General features: G+C 40.3%; 1 pseudogene; it reads left to right on the forward strand.

The window, feature by feature from the left end:
- Positions 1 to 6,794: 6,794 nt before the first annotated feature.
- On the forward strand, positions 6,795 to 9,395 carry LOC112426675 (endogenous retrovirus group K member 8 Gag polyprotein-like; annotated as a pseudogene).
- The last annotated feature ends 12,717 nt before the right edge of the window (positions 9,396 to 22,112 follow it).

A 22,112-nucleotide genomic window follows, 5' to 3' on the forward strand; every position in this document is an offset into this window, starting at 1 on the left:
CTCACAAGATGCTGGCCCCTCAATCTTGGATTTTCCAGCCTCCAGAACTGTGAGAAATAAATTTCTATTCATTATAAATTACCCAGTCCCAGATTATTCTGTCACAGCCGCACAAAACAGCCTAAGACAGGGATGTTTTCTAAATTATAAATCAGATCAGATCACTGTTTAACTTTAAATCATTCAATGGCTCCTCAGTACTCGCAGAATAAAATGCGAATTCTTAAAAATCTTACAAGTCCCTCATGATCTGGCTCCTCATTGCCTCTCAACCTCACCTTACTCCCTTTACTCTAACCACACACTGAACTCCTTTTAGTCATCAAATGTGGCGTGCTCTATCCTAGCTGGTAAATACTGTTTTCTCATCCTCATCCGTGATAACTAACTATAACTCAACCCAGAATTTATTAATTTACTTCCCGAGCCTTCTGTGGGCCCCCTGGATCTGTGTTAGTGCCTCTTCTCATATGTGCTGTTTTTCTTGTATTAAAGCACTTATCAGTGTCCTTTATTGTGATTACTTTTTTATTTGTTTACACCCTCTGCCAACATTTATTCAGACCCTGCCATGCACTAGGCAGTATGCTTAGCACTTTATAGACATTATCTCATTTAATTTTCACTATATCTCAATGATGTAGGTTCTTTGATTACCTGTATCTTACAGACACGGTGATAGACTTAGGGAAGTTAAATTGTGTTCAAGCTAATATGTGGTGAAGGCAGGCTTTGAACTTGGGTAGTCAGCCAGGCCCTCCTAATGCCTTACTCTCCCAAACCCTTCATGAGAGCAGGAACCACTTCTATCTTGTTTACTATTACATCCCCAGAGTCTGTCACAGTTCGACACATAGTAAGGGTTCACAAAATATTTCTTTAATAAATGTGGAATGATTTTTGCTTACGGCTAGATCCACTTTTCATGAATATTTTAAAATTTCTACTCTGAGTTAGATGTCTTAAAAACTAGAAAAAAAAAACAGCCAGGTGTTGTTGCTTATGCCTGTAATGCCAGCACTTTGGAAGGCCGAGGTAGGTGGATCACTTGAGGCCAAGAGTTTGAGACCAGCATGGGCAACATGGCAAAGCCCCATCTCTACTAAAAATACAAAAATTAGCCGACCATGGTGGGGCATGCCTATATTTCCAGTTACTGGGGAGGTTGAGGCACAAGAATCATCAGAACCTGGGAGGAGGAGGTTGCAGTGAGCTGAGATGAGATTGCACCACTGCACTCCAGTCTGAGCAACAGAGTGAGACTTTGTCTAAAACAAAACAAAACAAAACAAAACAAAAAAATCATAGAAAAAAGGACTGCCAAAAAAAAAATCTCAACAGGTATTCATAAAGCCTGCAACTATAAGATCTGTGCACCCTGTTCCTTCTCCCATCAAGCTCTAGTTTAGACCATAGCTGAGTGGTTCATTCTTTGTAAAGATAGAATTCCTCCCTTGAGTGGGTTATTGTTAGCTGGAAGTAAACATCCATTCTCAAAGCCCCCTATGTATGCTTTTGAACTTTAGGAGCCAGAAAGTCAGAAACTACATTTTTTCAGATTCCCTTGCAGCTAGATTTCTGGATACTAATTAGACTCTACCATGGAGATGCCCTCAGGTGAGATTAAAGTAAGGTGAAAGTCATTTTCCTATTGTTATTGCTGCTAAACAACATTGTAAATGTGTATTTGAAGCCAAAACCCATCTTTCAGTAGTCACCAAAGTCATGAGCATTGAGAGGCAGTTTTGGCAGCTGACCTGTAGACTACAGCCATTGTGGTGTACCCTTGAAATCCAGAGTGCACTGGTGGTCCCTAACTTCAGTTTCTTTAGTGCTTCTAATGAATTTTATAAGCACTTAATTTCTTGTTTTTATAACCCCTTTCTTCTGGAAATATATAAGGTTGTTTCTGTTTCCCCAATTTAAACCTGACTGACACACTCCCTTAATTGCTGTATCTAGCTGACCCCTTTTTATGTAAGCAAGAACAAATCATATGTAAATGCAGTTATTTTGGAAATGTAAATGTAGTTATTTTGGAAATGTAAATGTGTGATGAATCAAAATTAATTGACAGGAATTAGAATAATGGATGAAAGAATTACAGGGTATGTGTGCGTGTATGTGTGTGTTTCACAAGTTGAGGAAGAGAGATGTTGAAAAAGATGAATCAAGTGGAATGACAGAAGAAAATGAGCAGAGAATCCTCAGGTTCTATAAGGGAATAGCAGAGCAGATTTGGAATTAATAATGAGTCATTATTAAGAATTTAGTCTAATAACTGTTTACATGTGTGGAGCTATTTAGAGCTCCCAACGTTTCCTCATATGCTATTTTATTCGATCTTAACAACGAATGATTCTGTGAGCTAAGTGTTTGCAGGCCCTTTTGTGCATTTTGCACATGAGGAAAGAAAGTGAGGCCCAGAAAGCTCAAGGTTGCAGCTGTAAGTGGCTGGGTCAGAATGTTGATTCCAAGTTCCAGCATTCTACTCCACGTAGTTAGCTATATAAATTACTTTTGGTTTAAGAATGAGGGACAACTGAGGAAGAACTCAGACTGTCAAAGACGATAAGCATGCTATTTTGAACCTGAACACAAAGGTTGTAGGGCCCAGTTAGAAAGACCCTTTCCTTTCTCAAGACTAGGAGATACCTTTCCTTGTTTTTTTTTCAGTGACCAGTCTCCGAGAGGTAGAACCTGAGTGAGCTGGCAGTGGAGCTAAGAAGCTAAAAGGATCCAGTCTCTATGTTGGGTAGTTAAAACTTGGCATTTTGTAAATAGTCTTCGCTTGATATTCTCATATCATCAATCTTGCACTTACGAGTTTGGCTGGGCTGGGTGCAGTGGCTCATGCCTGTAATCCCAGCACTTTGGGAGGCTGAGGCGGGCAGATCACCTGAGGTTGGGAGTTTGAGAGCAGCCTGACTAACATGGAGAATCCCATCTCTACTAAAAATGCAAAATTAGCCAGGTGTGGTGGCACAAGCCTGTAATCCCAGCTACTCGGGAGGCTGAGGCAGGAGAATCTCTTGAACCCGGGAGGCGGAGGTTGCAGTGAGCTGAGATCACACCATTGCACTCCAGCCTGGGCAACAAGAGTGAAACTCCATCTCAAAAAAAGAAAAAAAAAAGGAAAAAGAGTTTGGCTGAATTCTTATTGGTTTATCACAGAGAAGGGCTCTGGGGCAAAAGGAAAGGCTAATTGTGATTCCAAGGTCACATTAGTCTAAAGAGAAGGGCACTCTTTGAGTGCTTTGAGTCGTGACTTATTGTGTGTGAGACGCCTTCTTTGCAGAGGGGCCCTGGTGTTTGGGTTCTGCCAGCAACAGGAGTCCCTCGCAGCTCTTACCCTTCCTTTCATCTTAGTCAATCCTACTTTAAGATGCGAATAGGCAATGAGCCTTGCTTGGGGAAAAGAGTGAGCTGTCCCCACTGGTGCAGAGTCATATACAAACAGCTGCTCAAAAGTGGTGTGAGAAAGGGAGGATGAATGAGCAGTCATTTCGGGAAACTAGAAGGCGTTGGCTCTAGGATTTATTTCCTCTGCCTGAATGGCACTTCAGGATAAGGTGAAAGGAGGGAAGAGTGTCTTCTGCCCCTTTGGTGACTGGCACAATGATAAACACAGATTCATCTGGCCCTGACCTGGGAATTGTGAAGAAGAAAACTCTTTCTTAGGGAGACTGTACAAGGAGGACTTCCCCCACTTTTGTCAGGTCTGGTGGCATTTGCCCTGCGCTAGTCCCTGTCTCAGGGAATACAGGCAACTGTCACCCTAGGGTTCGCTGGGCATGGAGCATCCCTGGAAGAAAAGAAGATATGAAAAGAGGAAGGAATGAGCTCACCTTGCCTGCAACTGTCTCTCAGGGGAGAGTGTTTAAGGAGACTCAAAGAAGAGGAGAGGAGTCCAGGAACTGAGAGCTGCTGTATGTGTACAGGTGTGTGTAGAAATTCTGAAAGTTACTGGTAGATGCATTCTCAAAAAAGAGGTGCAGAGGGCAATATAGCACACTAGACTTCCATAAAATACACCCACAGTCTTAAGACTAATGGGTGGTCATATAGCTATTTAAGCTGAAGCTGAAAAGACCCATTTAGAGGTTCCAAGCCTTGGAAACCCTGAGATTGCATTTTGTAAAGTGGGTGGGGAGGGTATATTATCTAACTCACCTTTATGGCTGCTTTTGATTCATGTTGTTCTTTTAAACTGCCCTGTACACACATCTACCAGCCTGCACAGGCCAGATGGTCATAAATTTTTCTCCTGCCCTCACTCTGGATGGGAGCTCTTCTTACTCTCCACATCAGTACAGGAAAGGTATTTGCAAGAGAAGGAAGTAAAGGAAACTGACAGGAGACTATTAAAAGTCTTTCTGACTTTTGGCCGGGTGCAGTGGCTCACTCCTGTAATCCCAGGACTTTGGGAGGCTGAGGCAGGTGAATCACTTAAGGTCAGGAGTTTGAGAGCAGCCTGCCCAACATGGTGAAACCCTGTCTCACTAAAAATACAACAATGAGCCAGGTGTGGTGGTACATGCCTGTAATCCCAGCTACTCCAGAGGCCGAGGCACAAGATTCATTTGAACTCGGGAGGCAGAGGTTGCAGTGAGCCAAGATCATGCCATTAAACTCCAGCCTAGGCGATAGAGTAAAACTTTGTCTCAAAAAAAAACAGTCCCTGTGACTTTTTTTTTTTTTTTTTAGATGGAGTTTTGCTCTTGTTGCCCAGGTTGGGGTGCAATGGCATGACCTCGGCTCACTTCAATCTCTGCCTCCTGGCGATTCTCCTGCCTCAGCCTCCCAAGTACCTGGGATTACAGGCACCCACCACCATGCCCAGCTAATTTAATTTTTGTATTTTTAGTAGAGATGGGATTTCACCATGTTGGCCAGGCTGGTCTCAAACTCCTGACCTCAGGTGATCCACCTGCCTCGGCCTCCCAAAGTGCTGGGATTACAGATGTGAGCCACTTTGCTCAGCCTTGGCTTTTTACTCTAAACCTGGATTTGTCATGTAGGGGCTTAGAAACTAGCAGGGATTATTATCATCATTTTCCCAATGAGAAAATAGGCAGCAGAGTCAAATAATTTGCCCATAATCATTCATCTATTACACCTGGCAGAGCCAGGATTTGAACAAGGTCTGCCTGAGTCCATGCTGCCTTTTTGAAGGAAGACTTGTGGATCAGGGTACACAACTACCTCTACTGCAGGACTCTAATGTAAGTGAGAGTATCCAGCTGCTATCTTTGATCTCTCTTGACCCTCACCTATGATAACAAGCCTGGATGAGGACAGAAAGAACTGCTGCACTACCCCACTTTGCAGCCCAGTGACATGTCCAGCAGGCTAAGGACACCAGCTTATCTGAAAGTGACTGCCAGCCAGAGTCCCACCAGTTGGAATTCCAATCATGTGTGGGGTGGGTAGGGCAGCACTCATTGCCTGTGATCATCAGTGCCCTTGTTCTGCTCCCTCCTCTCACCCACCCCACCCCTGCCAAGGCCTCTCTAGCCCTTCAGTTGTGAGGCTTTGAGAGGTCTCAGGCTCAGCATATCTCTGTCAAAGAAGACTTCCTGACAGAAGGTAAGTGCAGGCCAACTGCAATGAAAATGCTTTAAAATCTTCCTTTAGGCCCTAATGAGTATAAGCTGAAGTGGTTTCCAAGATGATTTGAGCAAATTCATTGTGGGGAAAAGAAAGATCAGACTGTTACTGTGTCTATATAGAAAGAAGTAGACATAAGAGATTCCATTTTGTTCTGTATTTGAGATGCTGTTAATCTGTGACCCTACCCCCAACCTTGTCCTTGCAAGAGACATATGCTATGGTGACTCAAGGTTTAAAGGATTTTGGGCTGTGCAGGCTGTGCTTTGTTAAACAAGTGCCTGAAGGCAGCTTGCTGGTTAAAAGTCATCACCATTCTCTTAATCTCAAGTACACAGGGACACGCACACTGCCAAAGGTCACAGGGACCTCTACCTAGGAAAGCTAGGTATTGTCCAAGGTTTCTTCCCATGTGATAGTCTGAAATATGGCCTTGTGGGATGGGAAAGACCTGATTGTCCCCCAGCCTGACACCCGTGAAGGGTCTGTGCTGAGGAGGACCGGTACAAGTGGAAAGAAGGCCTCTTGGCGGTTGTTGGCAGTTGAGATAGAGAAAAACATCCGTCCCTGGACAATGGAACATCTCGGTATAAAACCAGATTGTATGTTCTGTTTACTGAGAAAGGAGAAAACCGCCTTAGGGCGAAAGGCGGGACTTGCTAGCGCAATGCTGCTCTTTATGCACTAAAAAGGTTTATGGAGATGTTTACATATTCATATCAAGGCACAGCACTTTTCCTTAAACTTATTCATGTCACAGAGATCTTTATTCATATGTCTTACTGCTGACTTTCTCCCTACAATGATCCTATTATCCTGCCACTTCCTTTCCTTTAAGATGGTAAAGATAATTATCGATAAATACTAAGGGAACTCAGAGAACGGTGCCAGCGTGGGTCCTCTGTATGCTGAGTGCCGGTCCCCTGGGCCCACTTTTTCTTTCTCTATACTTTGTCTCTGTGTCTCATTTCTTTTCTCAAGTCTCTCTTTCCACCTAACGAGAAACACCCACAGGTGTGGAGGGGCAGGCCACCCCTTCATCTGGTGCCCAACGTGGGTGCTTTTCTCTAAGGTGAAGGTACGCTCGAGCGTGGTCATTGAGGACAAGTCGACGAGAGACTCCCGAGCACATCTACAATCAGCCTTGCGGTAAGCTTGTGCACTCGGAAGAACCCAGGGTAACAATGGGGCAAACTAAAAGTAAATATGCCTCTTATCGCAGCTTTATTAAAATTCTCTTAAAAAGGGGGGGAGTTAAAGTCTCTACCAAAAATCTAATTACGCTATTTCTTTTTTTTTTTTTTTTTTTTGAGACAGAGTCTCGCTCTGTCGCCCAGGCTAGAGTGCTGTGGCCGGATCTCAGCTCACTGCAAGCTCTGCCTCCTGGGTTCCCGCCATTCTCCTGCCTCAGCCTCCCGAGTAGCTGGGACTACAGGCGCCCGCCACCTCGCCCGGCTAGTTTTTTGTATTTTTTAGTAGAGACGGGGTTTCACCGTGTTAGCCAGGATGGTCTCGATCTCCTGACCTCCTGATCCGCCCGTCTCGGCCTCCCAAAGTGCTGGGATTACAGGCTTGAGCCACCGCGCCCGGCCCTAATTACGCTATTTCAAACAATAGAACAGTTTTGCCCATGGTTTCTGGAACAGGGAACTTTAGATCTAAACGACTGGGAAAAAATTGGCAAAGAATTAAAACAAGCAAGTAGGGAAGGTAAAATCATCCCACTTATAGTATGGAATGATTGGATCATTATTAAAATAGCTTTAGAACCGTTTCAAACAGAAGAAGATAGCGTTTCAGTTTCTGATGTCCCTAAAAGCTGTGCAGTAGATTGTGAAAAAGAGGCAGGGATAGAATTCCAGAAAGGAACAGAAAGTTCACACTGTAAATGTGTAGCAGAGCTGGTAATGGCTCGGTCAACGCAAAATGTTGACGATAATCAATTACAGGAGGTGATATATCCTGAAACGTTAAAATTAGAAGAGAAAGGTCCAGAATTAGCAGAGCCATCAGAGTCTAAACCACGATGGCCAACTCCTCTTACAGCAGCTCAGATGCCTGTAACTTTACAACCTCAAATGCAGGTTAAACAAGTACAAACTCCACAAGAAGATCAAATAGAAAAAGATCATCTCTGTCATGGCAATGCCAATCCAAATACAGTGTCCACAATATCAGCCAGTAGAAAGTAAAACCCAGCCGCCAGTAGCCTATCAATACTGGCCACCAGCTGAACTTCAGTATCGACTGCCCCCAGAAAATCCATACGGACAGCCACGAACATTTCCAGTGCCACAGGGCAGGGCACCATATCCTCAGCTGCCCACCATGAGACTTAATCCTACAGCACCGCCTAGTACACAGGGTAGTGCATTATATAAAATTATTGATGAGGCAAGAAAACAAGGAGATATTGAGGCGTGGCAATTCCCAGTAATATTAGAATCAAGACCACCTGGAGAAGGGGCCCATGAGGGAGAGCCTCCCGTAGCTGAAGCCAGAAATGAGTCCTTTTCTATAAAAATGCTAAAAGAAATGAAAGAGGGAGTAAAACAGTATGGGCCCAACTCTCCTTACATGAGAACATTATTAGATTCCATTGCTCATGGACATAGATTCATTCCTTATGATTGGGAGATTCTGGCAAAATCATCACTCTCACCCTCTCAATTTTTACAATTTAAGACTTGGTGGATTGATGGGGCACAAGTACAGGTCCGAAGAAATAGGACTGCCAATCCTCCAATTAACATAGACATAGATCAACTATTAGGAATAGGTCAGAATTGGAGCATTGCTAGCCAACAAGTAATAATGCCAAATGAGGCCACTGAGCAAATTAGGGCTATCTGCCTTAGGGCCTGGGAGAAAATCCAAGACCCAGGAACCGCCTGCCCCTCCTTTAATACAATAAGACAAGGCTCTAAAGAGCCCTACCCTGATTTTGTAGCAAGACTTCTTAAGATGCTGCTAAAAAGTCAATTACCGATGAGAATGCCGGTAAGGTCATAGTGGAGTTGATGGCATATGAAAATGCCAATCCTGATTGTCAATCAGCCATTAAGCCATTAAAAGGAAGGGTTCTGGCAAGATCAGATGTAATCTCAGAGTACGTTAAAGCCTGCGATGGAATTGGAGGAGCTATGCATAAAGCTATGCTTATGGCTCAAGCAATCACAGGAGTTGCTTTAGGAGGACAAGTTAGAACATTTGGGGGAAAATATTATAATTGTGGTCAAATTGGTCATCTAAAAAAGAATTGCCTAGTCTCAAATAAACAAAATGTAACTACTCAAGCTACTACAGCAACAGGAATTCCTTATATTTCCCAAGGACAGGCCATAGTTGAAAGAACTAATAGAACCCTCAAAACTCAGTTATTTAAACAAAAAGAAGGGGAAAACAGTAAGGAGTGTACCACTCCTCAGATGCAGCTTAATCTAGCACTCTATACTTTAAATTTTTTAAACATTTATAGAAATCAGACTACTACTTCTGCAGAACAACATCTTACTGGTAAAAAGAACAGCCCACATGAAGGAAAACTGATTTGGTGGAAAGACAACAAAAATAAGACATGGGAAATAAGGAAAGTGATAACCTAGGGAAGAGGTTTTGCTTGTGTTTCACCAGGAGAAAATCAGCTTCCTGTTTGGATACCCACTAAACATTTGAAGTTCTGCACCTCCACGGAGACGGAAACATCAAAATCGAGCACCATTGACTGGCAAGATGAACAAAGTGGTGATATCAAATATAGATGTGCGGGAAGTCAGGGACCTTGAAGGGAGGGACCGGCTGAAGCCACCGCAGAAAAACATAAAATGTGAAGATTTCATGGACATTTATTAGTTCTCCCAAATTAATACTTTTATAATTTCTTATGTCTGTCTTTAATCTCTTAATCCCATCATCTTCTTTGTAAGATGAGGAGGATATGTGTCACCTCAGGACCCTGTGATGATTGTGTTAACTGCACAAATTGTTTGTAGAGCATGTGTGTTTGAACAATATGAAATCTGGGCATCTTGAAAAAAGAACAGGATAACAGTGATGTTCAGGGAACAAGGGAGGTAACCTTGAACTGGCCACCGGTAAGCCGGACGGAACAGAGCCATATTTCTCCTCTTTTTAAAAGCAAATATGAGAAATATCGCTGAATTCTATTTCCTCAGCAAGAAGTATCCCTGAGAAAGAGAATGTGCTCTGAGGGTAGGCCTATAAACGACCCCCTTGGAAGCATGCCACCTTTTACGGTTGAAGCCAAAGGGATGAAATAAGCCCTGGTCTCCTGTAGCGCTCCCAGGCTTATTAGGACAAGGAAATTCCTGCCTAATAAATTTTGGTCAGACAGGTTGTCTGCTCTCAAACCCTGTTTCCTGATAAGATGTTATCAATGACAATCATGCCTGAAATTTCATTAGCAATTTTAATTTTAATTTTAATGCCATCCTGTGATCTCATCCTGCCTCCACTTGCTTTGTGATATTTTATTACTTTGTGAAGTATGTGATCTCTGTGTTGGTACCAGAAACGGAGGCAACTGCAGGAGTTGCTGATGGCCTCGCAAATCTTAACCCTGTCACTTCCGTTAAGACCATCTAAAGTACTACTATTGTAAATTTCATATTAATCCTCGTGTGCCTGTTCTGTCTGCTGTTAGTTGGCAGGTATACCCAACAGTTCCAAAGAGACAGCGACCATCGAGAATGAGCCATGATGACAATGGTGGTTTTGTTGAAAAAGAAAGGGGGAAATGTGGGGAAAAGAAAGATCAGACTGTTACTGTGTCTATATAGAAAGAAGTAGACATAAGAGACTCCATTTTGGGCCGGGCGCGGTGGCTCAAACCTGTAATCCCAGCACTTTGGGAGGCCGAGATGGGCGGATCACGAGGTCAGGAGATCGAGACCATCCTGGCTAACACGGTGAAACCCCGTCTCTACTAAAAAAATACAAAAAAACTAGCTGGGCGAGGTGGCGGGCGCCTGTAGTCCCAGCTACTCGGGAGGCTGAGGCCAGGAGAATGGCGTGAACCCGGGAGGCGGAGCTTGCAGTGAGCCGAGATCCCGCCACTGCACTCCAGCCTGGGCGACAGAGCAAGACTCCGTCTCAAAAAAAAAAAAAAAAAAAAGAGACTCCATTTTGTTCCGTATTTGAGATGCTGTTAATCTGTGACCCTACCCCCAACCTTGTCCTTGCAAGAGACATATGCTATGGTGACTCAAGGTTTAAAGGATTTTGGGCTGTGCAGGCTGTGCTTTGTTAAACAAGTGCCTGAAGGCAGCTTGCTGGTTAAAAGTCATCACCATTCTCTTAATCTCAAGTACACAGGGACACGCACACTGCCAAAGGTCACAGGGACCTCTACCTAGGAAAGCTAGGTATTGTCCAAGGTTTCTCCCCATGTGATAGTCTGAAATATGGCCTCGTGGGATGGGAAAGACCTGATTGTCCCCCAGCCTGACACCCGTGAAGGGTCTGTGCTGAGGAGGACCAGTACAAGTGGAAAGAAGGCCTCTTGGCGGTTGTTGGCAGTTGAGATAGAGAAAAGCATCTGTCTCCTGCCCGTCCCTGGGCAATGGAACATCTCGGTATAAAACCAGATTGTATGTTCTGTTTACTGAGAAAGGAGAAAACCGCCTTAGGACGAAAGGCAGGACTTGCTAGTGCAATGCTGCTCTTTATGCACTAAAAAGGTTTATGGAGATGTTTACATATTCATATCAAGGCACAGCACTTTTCCTTAAACTTATTCATGTCACAGAGATCTTTATTCATATGTCTTACTGCTGACTTTCTCCCTACAATGATCCTATTATCCTGCCACTTCCTTTCCTTTAAGATGGTAAAGATAATTATCGATAAATACTAAGGGAACTCAGAGAACGGTGCCAGCGTGGGTCCTCTGTATGCTGAGTGCTGGTCCCCTGGACCCACTTTTTCTTCCTCTATACTTTGTCTCTGTGTCTCATTTCTTTTCTCAAGTCTCTCTTTCCACCTAACGAGAAACGCCCACAGGTGTGGAGGGGCAGGCCACCCCTTCAATTCATCACATAGAGAAGGTGTCATTAATACATAGTAGAGAGTTTATTTCTTCATATCTATGGCACTGAAAGGGTGCTCGGAAGTAATCAAACTTTTCATAATTAGGAATGATGGGTCTTTTGCTTTCTTAGCCTCTGTGCAAAAAGTGCAGAAGCCATAATGTAGATTAAAATTAAATATGCTACCAAAAAGGCAATTTCACAATACAATGTGTAAGTAACTACCTTAGTGGTTGACTTGGACACACTGTTCTCTCTATTTTCTTGCCATTCTGCTATTTAGCAAATCCAGGACACTGAAAAAAAAGAAAGTATTTTTCATATGAGAATGACCCAGATCAAATTAATTTACCAATCTTGGAAATGGGATTCAGAGGGGGAAGAACGAAGCTCACTCATACTTTTTCCTAAAAGCTCCATTAACAAAAAAGGCAAGATGGGGTTTTTCCAAACATAAAGTGGGGTTTACAAGTGTTTGTTTCTTTGGGGTGTGTGTGTGAGTGTATGTGTATGTGTATGTGTATGTGTGTGTATGTGTGTGTTTGTGAAGAGGGAGTTGTCTTAACAGGAACTTTTGTTATGAGAAATGTGCATATTATTGAAAATAATACAACTAAGAAAAACGAAAGTAGAAAAGCATATCATATATTAGTCAAACTTCATATATGTAAATATATATTTACACAAGAAATAATTAGGGAGTGAGTATTTAATTTTTTGTTTGAGAGAAAGATTCACATGTAGAATTTCTCTACATACCAAGATCCTGATTGGACACCCATGCTTCAGGATTTAGCAAAATTTAATTTACACTCACATTTTTAGGCACACAAAGCTTTTGAGTAAAAAAAAAAAATACCAGAAATAAGATAGAGTGAATAAAAATACATTTTTAACAGAAACAGTCTTTCTGTATAAACAAAGAAAAGTCAAGTTTTGGATACAGTAAGAAGCCAATATTGCGTTAATTTCTAGGTTACCTTTAGTTGCTGCCTTGATTAACTTTCTGTCACACCCCCTACCCACCCACCCACACACAAATGACACTTATCTTAAACAGGGTGGCAGAGGGGGAGTTCAGAAAAAAAAAATGCTTAAAAAGATTGGTAGATACTTTTGTATACAAATAATGAAATTATACCAGGTGACTAGTGTTTATTCATTAAAGCTTCCATCATTAAAGATTAGTTCTCGGCCTTCCCTGTTTAGCCCAGTCCTTACCAATAAGCTGCAGTGTAAATATACATGCTGCTAAAATTATTCCATAATTTAAAAAACTCAAATGAACTTAAACTTATCTTGTTTTCAATTAGTCTAAATAAATTAGATATTAGTATAGAGATTACAAAGTTATTTAAGAAAGAAATTCCAGAATCAAAAAGTGTTTGGGTGAGGGGGAAAGGACAAGATGGAGGAAGGTGAACAAGATGGAGCAGTCCCTGTTGTTTCCGGGTTCTTCATCACAGATTTTCCCGTGCCCGGGGAAAAATTCCCGTGCCCGAGAAAAGAACCAAATCCACTGAGCATGTGCAGAGTGACGTCAAGCCCGGGACACCGAAATTCAAGAAGCCACTCCTACGCACACACCCCAAACTCCTCCCCTTCCAGCTCCCAGGCATAAAAGTCCGCTGCCGGTAAGCGCCGGTGTGACTTCTTCCGCCCCCCCATTTGTGGACCGGAGAACATCACCCCAGAGCACTGGCACGACTTCCCTGGCCCTCCACACCTGAGGACGAGAGAACCTTGCCCGAGAGTGTGTGCATATTTGCAATAAAAGACTGCCACTTTCTTACGTACTTTGGCCTCATGTTTAATTACTTAGCTCTCCTAAATTAAGTTACATTAAATTAAATGAAAACAAAAAGAGTAGTTGAGGTACTTTTTTTCTCACTAAACTTGAAGGTTGCTTTTGAGACAGAAAGTAGAAGAAACTTTTTTATCGAAGTATAACTATGTGACCCACTTCGGGCCAATGATATATGAGGGGAAGTCTGCTGGGGTGGGAGGAGGAGTTTACTTCTGGGAATGACTTTTAATCCTGATCAAAACAGATGAGGGTTCAATACAATTGTATGAAGATGTAATCTTGGAGCTGCAGCAGTAATTTTATTACCATGAGATGAACATTCAAGACTCTGAGGGCGTCAGGGTGGAGAAAACTGATCTTTAATGGCATTGTGGAGCCACTTCCCAACCCCAGAACCATCTATTGCCAGATATATGTATTAATTGCTTAAGCCACTATTTGTCATGTGTTCTGTGACTTGCAGCTCTATGTATCCTGGTGGATACAACAGACCTAGCAAAGGAAAGGATACATTTTTTTTGGTCAACATCTCACTCTGTTTCCCAGGCTGGAGTACAGTGGTACAATCACAGCTCATTACAGCCTTGAACTATTGGGCCCAGGTGATCATCCTGCATCAGCCTCTGGAGTAGCTGGGACTACAGGCACATGCCACTACACCCAGCTACTTAAAACAAATTTTTTTTTTGTGGGAGCTAAATGATGAGATCTTATGAACGCAAAGAAGGAAACAACAGACAAGGGTTTACTTGAGGGGGAGCGTGGGAGGAGGAAGAGGAGCAGAAAAGATAACTATTGGATACTGAGTTTAATACCTGGGTGATGTAAAAATATGGACAACAAACCTCTGTGACACCTGTTTATCTATGTTACAAACTTTCACATGTACCTCCAAACCTAAAATAAAAAGTAATTTTTTTTTTGGTAGAGACAGGGGTCTCACTATGTTGCCTGGGCTGGTCAGTAACTCCTGGCCTTAAATAATCCTCCCACTTTGGCCTACCAAATCCCTGAGGTTGCAAGAGCCATCACACCTGATCCAGAAAGCATTATTCAACCAGAGCCACCATTACTCCATTTGGTGCCTCTATGTAACTTAGAAACTAGGTGCTTCTTCCTCCAGAGGGGTGTCAAGTCCCACTTACCCACTTTGCCAAGTGCCCTTGTGCCATCACAGGTAACTGTGTTGCTTCCTTATAAGTTTATGGAAGGGCTGCCTCTGTTCAAAGGACTCAGGTTGAGGCTGCCAATTCCAAAAGAGGAGGAGAGGGCAATGTGAGTTCCTTTTGCTTTCTGTCACATTGCAAGTGCATGTATTGCATTGCTTATATATACTCTCGCAATGTGAAAATATGCACTTATAATGTGACATGGACTATTATGGTGCAGATTAATTATCTCATTCTTCTTCTCTGATCTACCTGCAGCACTTCATTTGTACACTTAGCATGACATCATTTAACCTTCACTTGATGCATATAAGAAATTTACATATTAGGTTGGCCACAATGCATTAGCTAGAACTATGTCATTTTCATCATGTTTAACCAAAATTTCAAGTTATTAAATGAGGCATTTTTATAAAAACATCTAATTAATGTAAACACTATAAAAACTTAGTTTGGTCTGCAAAACTGGCAAAATTAATCTACATGAGTACAGCAATAAACGTAGGATAATGATTACTTTAAATTTAAGACATGTAAAGTTAACAGAATCTGACATGACATGCTTTTCCACTCATTAAATAATATATGCTGTTACTATGGGTACTCACTGATATACACTAAACTGGAAACAAACACGGCGACTAACACTGTATGATAAGATCCAGAATAATCTTATATTAGATGATCACAAAATATAAACATACACTTTAAAATTCTCCTTGAACTCTTAGATCCATTTGAAAACTTCACATAATGTATTTAAAACATCCAGGCTAATACTATACTTTCTTTTTTTTTTTTTTTGAGACAGAGTCTTGCTCTGCCGCCCAGGCTGGGGTGCAGTGGCAGGATCTCAGCTCACTGCAAGCTCCGCCTCCCAGGTTTACACCATTCTCCTGCCTCAGCCTCCCGAGTAGCTGGGACTACAGGCGCCCACCACCTCACCCGGCTACTTTTTTGTATTTTTTAGTAGAGACGGGTTTCACCGTGTTAGCCAGGATGGTCTCGATCTCCTGACCTCGTGATCCGCCCGTCTCGGCCTCCCAAAGTGCTGGGATTACAGGCTTGAGCAATACTATACTTTCAAGGATCATTTCTATTTTATTTATTTTTTATTTTTATTTTTTGAGACGAAGTCTCACTCTGTCGCCCAGGCTGGAGTGCAGTGGCACCATCTCGGCTAACTGCAAGCTCTGCCTCCTGGGTTCAGGCCATTCTCCTGCCTGAGCCTCCCGAGTAGCTGGGACTGAAGGGGCCCACCACCACACCCGGCTGATTTTTTTTGTATTTTTTTAGTAGAGAGGGGGTTTCACCATGTTAGCCAAGATGGTCTCCATCTCCTGACCTCGTGATCTGCCCATCTCAGCCCCGCAAAGTGCTGGGGTTACAGGCTTGAGCCACCGCGCCCGGCCAAGGATCATTTCTATAATTAGTTGAAACATCTAGGTTGACAGGCGGAATAGACAAAGCAATCATCATAACTAGACCAGATATGACATAGATGTTAGAACTAGACTGGGAATATTATAATTATGATATTAAAATTACTACATTAATATAATATATAAAGATCAAAAGAATAGAATATATAGCCCATAAAAAAATGCACTCACATACAGTCAATTGATTTTTTCTTTTTTTTTTTTTTGAGACGGAGTCTCACTCTGTCCCCCTGGCTGGAGTGCAATGGCGCGATCTCGGCTCACCACAAGCTCCGCCTCCCGGAATCACGCCATTCCCCTGCCTCAGCCTCCTGAGTAGCTGGGACTACAGGCGCCCGCCACCGCGCCCGGCTAATTTTTTTGTATTTTTAGTAGAGACGGGGTTTCACTGTGGTCTCGATCTCCTGACCTTGTGATCCGCCCGCCTCGGCCTCCCAAAGTGCTGGGATTTTTTGTTGAGACGGAGTCTCGCTCTGTCGCCCAGGCTGGAGTGCAGTGGCGCGATCTCGGCTCACTGCAAGCTCCGCCTCCCGGGTTCAAGCGATTCTTCTGCCTCAGCCTCTCGATTAGCTGGGACTACAGGCGCCTGCCACCACGCCCAGCTAATTTATTTTTTATTTTTAGTAGAGACGGGGTTTCACCGTGTTAGCCAGGATGATCTTGATCTCCTGACCTGATGATCCACCCGCCTCGGCCTCCCAAAGTGCTGGGATTACAGGCGTGAGCCACCGCGCCCGGCCATCAACTGATTTTTGACAAGATTCAAATTCAATTCAACAGAGAAAATACAGCGTTTCAACAAATGGTACTGGAATAATTTGACATTGAAAGGAAGAGAAAGAGAGAGAGAGAAGGGAGGGAGGCGGGGAGGGGAGGGGAGGGGAGGGGCAGAAAAGAAAAGGAAAGGAAAGGGAAGGAAAGGAAAAGGAAAGAAAAGGAAAGGGAAAGGAAAGGAAAAAAGAAAAGGAAAGGAAGGGAAAGAAAGGAAAGGAAAGAGGAAGGATCTTACACCTATGCAAAAATGAATGCAAAATGAATCATACACCTCAGTGTAAAATGTAGAAATATAAAACCTCTAGAAGGAAAACAGCATTTTGTATGATCTTGGGTTTGGTAATGAGTTTTTAGATATGAGACCAAAAGCACAATCCATAAATGGAAAAATGTGATAAACTGGACTCATCAAAATTAAAAACTTTGGCTTTTCCACCAAACCGCCCCCCCGCCCCAAAAAAAATGCTGTTAGTAGAATAAAAATACAAGCTACAGACTGGGAAAAAAGTTCCAAATCATGTATCAATAAAGAACTTGCAACCAAAATATAAATAATTCATAACAAGAAAAACAACCCAATTTTAAAAAGACAAAAAGAGATCTGAGCAGATACTTTTCCAAAGAAGATTCACAAGTGGCAAATAAGCATATGAAAAGATGCTCACAATAGTCATTGGAGAAATGCAAATGAAAATTACAATAAGATACCTCAACATACCTATTAGAATGGCAACTTTTTAAAAAAATAATAGTTCCAAATGCTGATTAAGACATATGGTGCAACAAGCACTCTTGTTCATTCCTTGTGGTAATGCAAAATGGCAGAATTGACTTTGTCAGTTTCTTACAAAGTTAAACATACACTTATCATATGGCCCAACAATACCACTCCTAGGTGATTACCAAAGTGAATTGAAAACTTGTATTTATAGAAACCGATAAATGAATATTTATAGCAACTTTGTTCATAATTACCAAAAACTAGAAGTAACTGAGATATCCTCAAGAGGCAAACAGATTAACATATTGTGGTATATCACACAACAGAATACTACTCAGCAATAAAAAGAAATTATTGATTCACATAACAACATAGATGAATCTTAAATAAATTTTTGCTAAGTGAAGGATGCCAGACCTAAAGGACCACAACCTATTTTATTTTATTAATATGACATTCTGCTAAAGGCAAAGCTATAGAGACAGATAAGACAGATCAGCGGTTGCCATGTGTTGAGAAGAGGTTGACTGCAAAGGGGCCACACAAGATAATTTTTAGGGTAATAGAACAGTTTCACAAAATACTGTGGTGGTAGATTCTTTACTCTATGCATTTGTCAACACTCACAGAAGGTACATTCATTCTAACTAAGGTATAATGTATTATAAACCTAAGTGAAATTTACTGTATACAATTTTTTAAAAAATCAACCACGATCTGGGGAGATTCAGGATGAAATGCAGACTGACAAATCTGTGTTACAAATATATGACATAACTTGACTAAAATGGTTGGGGAAAAAGGAGTTGACCTAAGTAACTTTGGAAAGGTGTTTTAACTGGATACTGTAAAGCTAAAGCAAAATCAACTATACATAAATGCTTTTCTTTAATTGGTCATTATGTTTCAGGCAGGAGTATGAGTTAGCAGTTCTGAAACTACTTTACATGTATACTAAGGCTGAACAAATAAGTAAATAAATTGTAGTTAATGGAAGCCAGCTTTCTCACTGTCAGAGAAAGAAGTTACAAACAAGCAAGCAAGCAGAGAAGACTGAAATGAATCCTGTGGTTCTAAATAAAGTTGGCAATAACAATATGAATTCAATGTGTGTGTGCGTGCGTGCGTGCGTGCGTGTGTGTGTGTCCCATTTGAGACCCAGAGTTTAAGGTTTTTCTAGGGGGCTAGTCCTAAAAAGGTATTCTCTGCCTGGCAACTACCAAAATGTCAGACTCTCTGAAGGAAGCAGTGGTTCAGTACCTCAAGTGGACAAAACAGCCTTAACAAAGTAGGAGACTTTTCATGTTGGTTTGGGGAACTTTTCACAAGCCAAGTTCCCAGATGTCAGGCAAGAGTTAATCTTTAAGCAGCCTCTTCTAAGGATATCAGTCTTGGGTTTGCAGTATTGATTCTTTCCTGTGTAGGGATAACAAATAGAAACAGGAGCCAACCTGAAACCACCCCTAAAAACCCAAATTGGAACAATTTGAACAAGAAAATCAATAATTATATTATTGGATTACAATCCAAACAAACTATATATATATAAAATAAATATATAAATATAAATATATATAAAACATATATATAACTATATACTTTATATATATTTTATAACTATATATTTTATATATTTTTATTTATGTATATTTATATATTATATATTTATAATATTATGTATAATTTATAATATTTTAATTTATAAATTATAAATTATAAATTATAAATTATATTTTAATTATAATTTTAAATATAATATATAAATTATAATTTATAATTTAAATTACAAATTATAAGTTATATAAATTATATAAATTATAAATTATAAATATATAAATATTTATAAATATTATATTTATAAATATATATTTATATATTACAAATACTTATAAATATATATTTATATATAGAAATTCATATATAATAAATTATAAATATATTTATATATTATATATATTTATAAATATACAAATATATATTGTTTATATATTTATATATAATATATTTTTATATATTTATATATAATATATTATATATTATATTTTATATATTTTATAGATATAATATTTCTATATTTTATATATTTTTAATGTATTTTATATATATTATATTTATATATTTTATATATGTTTTATATATTTTATATAAATATATATATTTTTATATTATATATAAAATACATAAAATATATATATTTGTTATATTATATATTTTATATATTTTCTATATTTTTATGTATTTTATATATTATATGTATTTATATATAAATATATAACTATATATATTTTATATGTATATATTACAAACAAGTAAATGAATAAACAAATAAATAAATTAGGGAAGAAGAGCAAACCTTCCTTACAGAAGAATTCTAAATTATAAGTGTAGAAGGAATGAGGGACACTTAAAATCACTATCAGAGCACATTAGTAATATCTGCTGCCAGTAAGATCCACTAAAATTAATAGGTAAAACCTTAAGGAGAAGCAGCATATTTGTGTAGCCTGATAGTATCCCATCAAAAAATATTAAGTAATTATTGTGGTAGCTTAAACATATGTCCACGAATTATTTGATAATCCTTCCTCTAGAAGATGAAGCCTGATTCACTTCTCCTTGAGTGTAGATTGGACTTACTGATAGTTTCGAATGAATAGAGAATGGAAAGGGAAAATGCTAACTTTACGGTGAAGAAACCTGGCAGGCACTACCTTAACCAAATCACAGTTAACATCATCAGTAAACAAGTTATATTGATCATGTACCCTCAATATGATGTGATGAGAGGACAACTCTACCTCCATGATATTGTTTTCCAAAAATCCATAATTCAGTCCAATCATGAGAAAACTTCAGAAAAAGCCCCATGCAGGGATATTCTATGAAATACTTGACCAGTGGTCTTCAAAATTGTCAAAGTCATGAAAAAACAAGACTGAGAAACAGATTGAGGGAGACTTAGACATGATGATTAAATGTAACACAGTCTCCTGCATTAGGTCTCAGAACCAAAAAAGGAAACATTAGTGAAATCTGAATGAAGTCTGTAGTTTAATTAACAGTATGGCACCAATAATTTCACAATTTCAATCACTGTACTGTGGTTATATAACATAACATTAGCGGAAACTAGATGAAGGATATCCATGAACTTTCTGCACTGTATTTGCAACTTTTCTGTAAATCTGAGCTTATTTCAAAATAAATGTTTTTAAAAAGTACCTGCACTGGCACATACTAGCTAGTATCTCATGTTAGCTTCTCTTGGTTAGTTCACTTGATAATGCTAGAGAACAATAGTGCTGGGAAATCTCTCTTGTTGCCTCTACTCCAAATAAAAAGTGTTTTTCTAAGGATAAGTGATTGTAGTGGCGTTTGTAATTGCTTTCTTTAGTCCATTCAGGCTCCTATAACAAAGTACTGTAAACTCAGTGGCTTACAGGCAGCAGCAATTTTTCAAAGTTCTGGAGGCTGTGAAGTCTAAGATGAAGGCACCAGCAGATTCAATATCTGGTGAGGATCTGGTTCATAGGCACTTTCTCAGTGTATCCTCATCTGATGAAGGGGGTGAGAGGTTTCTCTTCAGTCCCTTTTATAAGGGCACTAATCCCATTCATGAAGATAATGATCTAATCACTTCCCCAAAGGCCCCACTGTTACTGAGCAAAAGGGCTCACTACCCAAGGCACTAGACCCAAGGCACTAGAAGCCAATACTATGACACCAGGTTTTTGAGAAAAGCTTTTATTGTGAATCAATCAACAAGGAGAGAAGAGTCCAGATCAAATCTGTCTCCCTGTGCTGTTTTTAAGGCAGTCATTTTATTAGAAAGGGTTTATGGGGTAGATTCTGGGATTAGCAGGTGACTAAAGAAAGGGGAGGTCTGGAAGGTCCTCAGGCATGCACAATTATCTCTTCATGCTACCTCATGAATCACATTTGCAAATTTGGGGAACTTAGTAGGAAACATGGTGGAAATGAAAATTTTATCCTGCAGAGACTCCAGTTGACCATGTTGGTTCCAATAAATTTCAGTCTTTTATTTTTTTTTTTAATATCACAAGCAGAGGGAGTTTCAACATTTCAGCAAGTTGTTTCTTTTCTTATCTGCCCTCATACAAGCTCAAGAATTTCTGTTATTCACTGGATTCTTTAACTCTGTGGCACAATTTCACCACCTAATAATACCATCATCCTAAGAGTTAGGATTTCAGTATATGAATTGGGTAGGGACACAAACACTCAGACCATAACAATAAGCTTGGGAAATTTCTTTGCCCTTTAAATGAACAATATCATGATGAGAAGATACCAGGCTGACCCTTTTAAAAGTTAGTGCTTCTGACCAATGTCAATTTTGAGTAGCTGAGGACACGTTGGTTTCATTGTCCTGTTAGTGGAAGACTGGTTTTCAGAGTGTCATCATGGCTGGAGAACCAGGTCTGGACACATGATCACTCAGGGGCAAGGTGAGTGAGCTACGCATGCCCCTGGTGCAGGCCCTACACCTACCAGCTCAATTATCCAATCCCGTGTTTTGAG

This window comes from Macaca nemestrina, chromosome 1 (genome assembly GCF_043159975.1).
Source record: "Macaca nemestrina isolate mMacNem1 chromosome 1, mMacNem.hap1, whole genome shotgun sequence".
Lineage (NCBI taxonomy): Eukaryota > Metazoa > Chordata > Mammalia > Primates > Cercopithecidae > Macaca > Macaca nemestrina.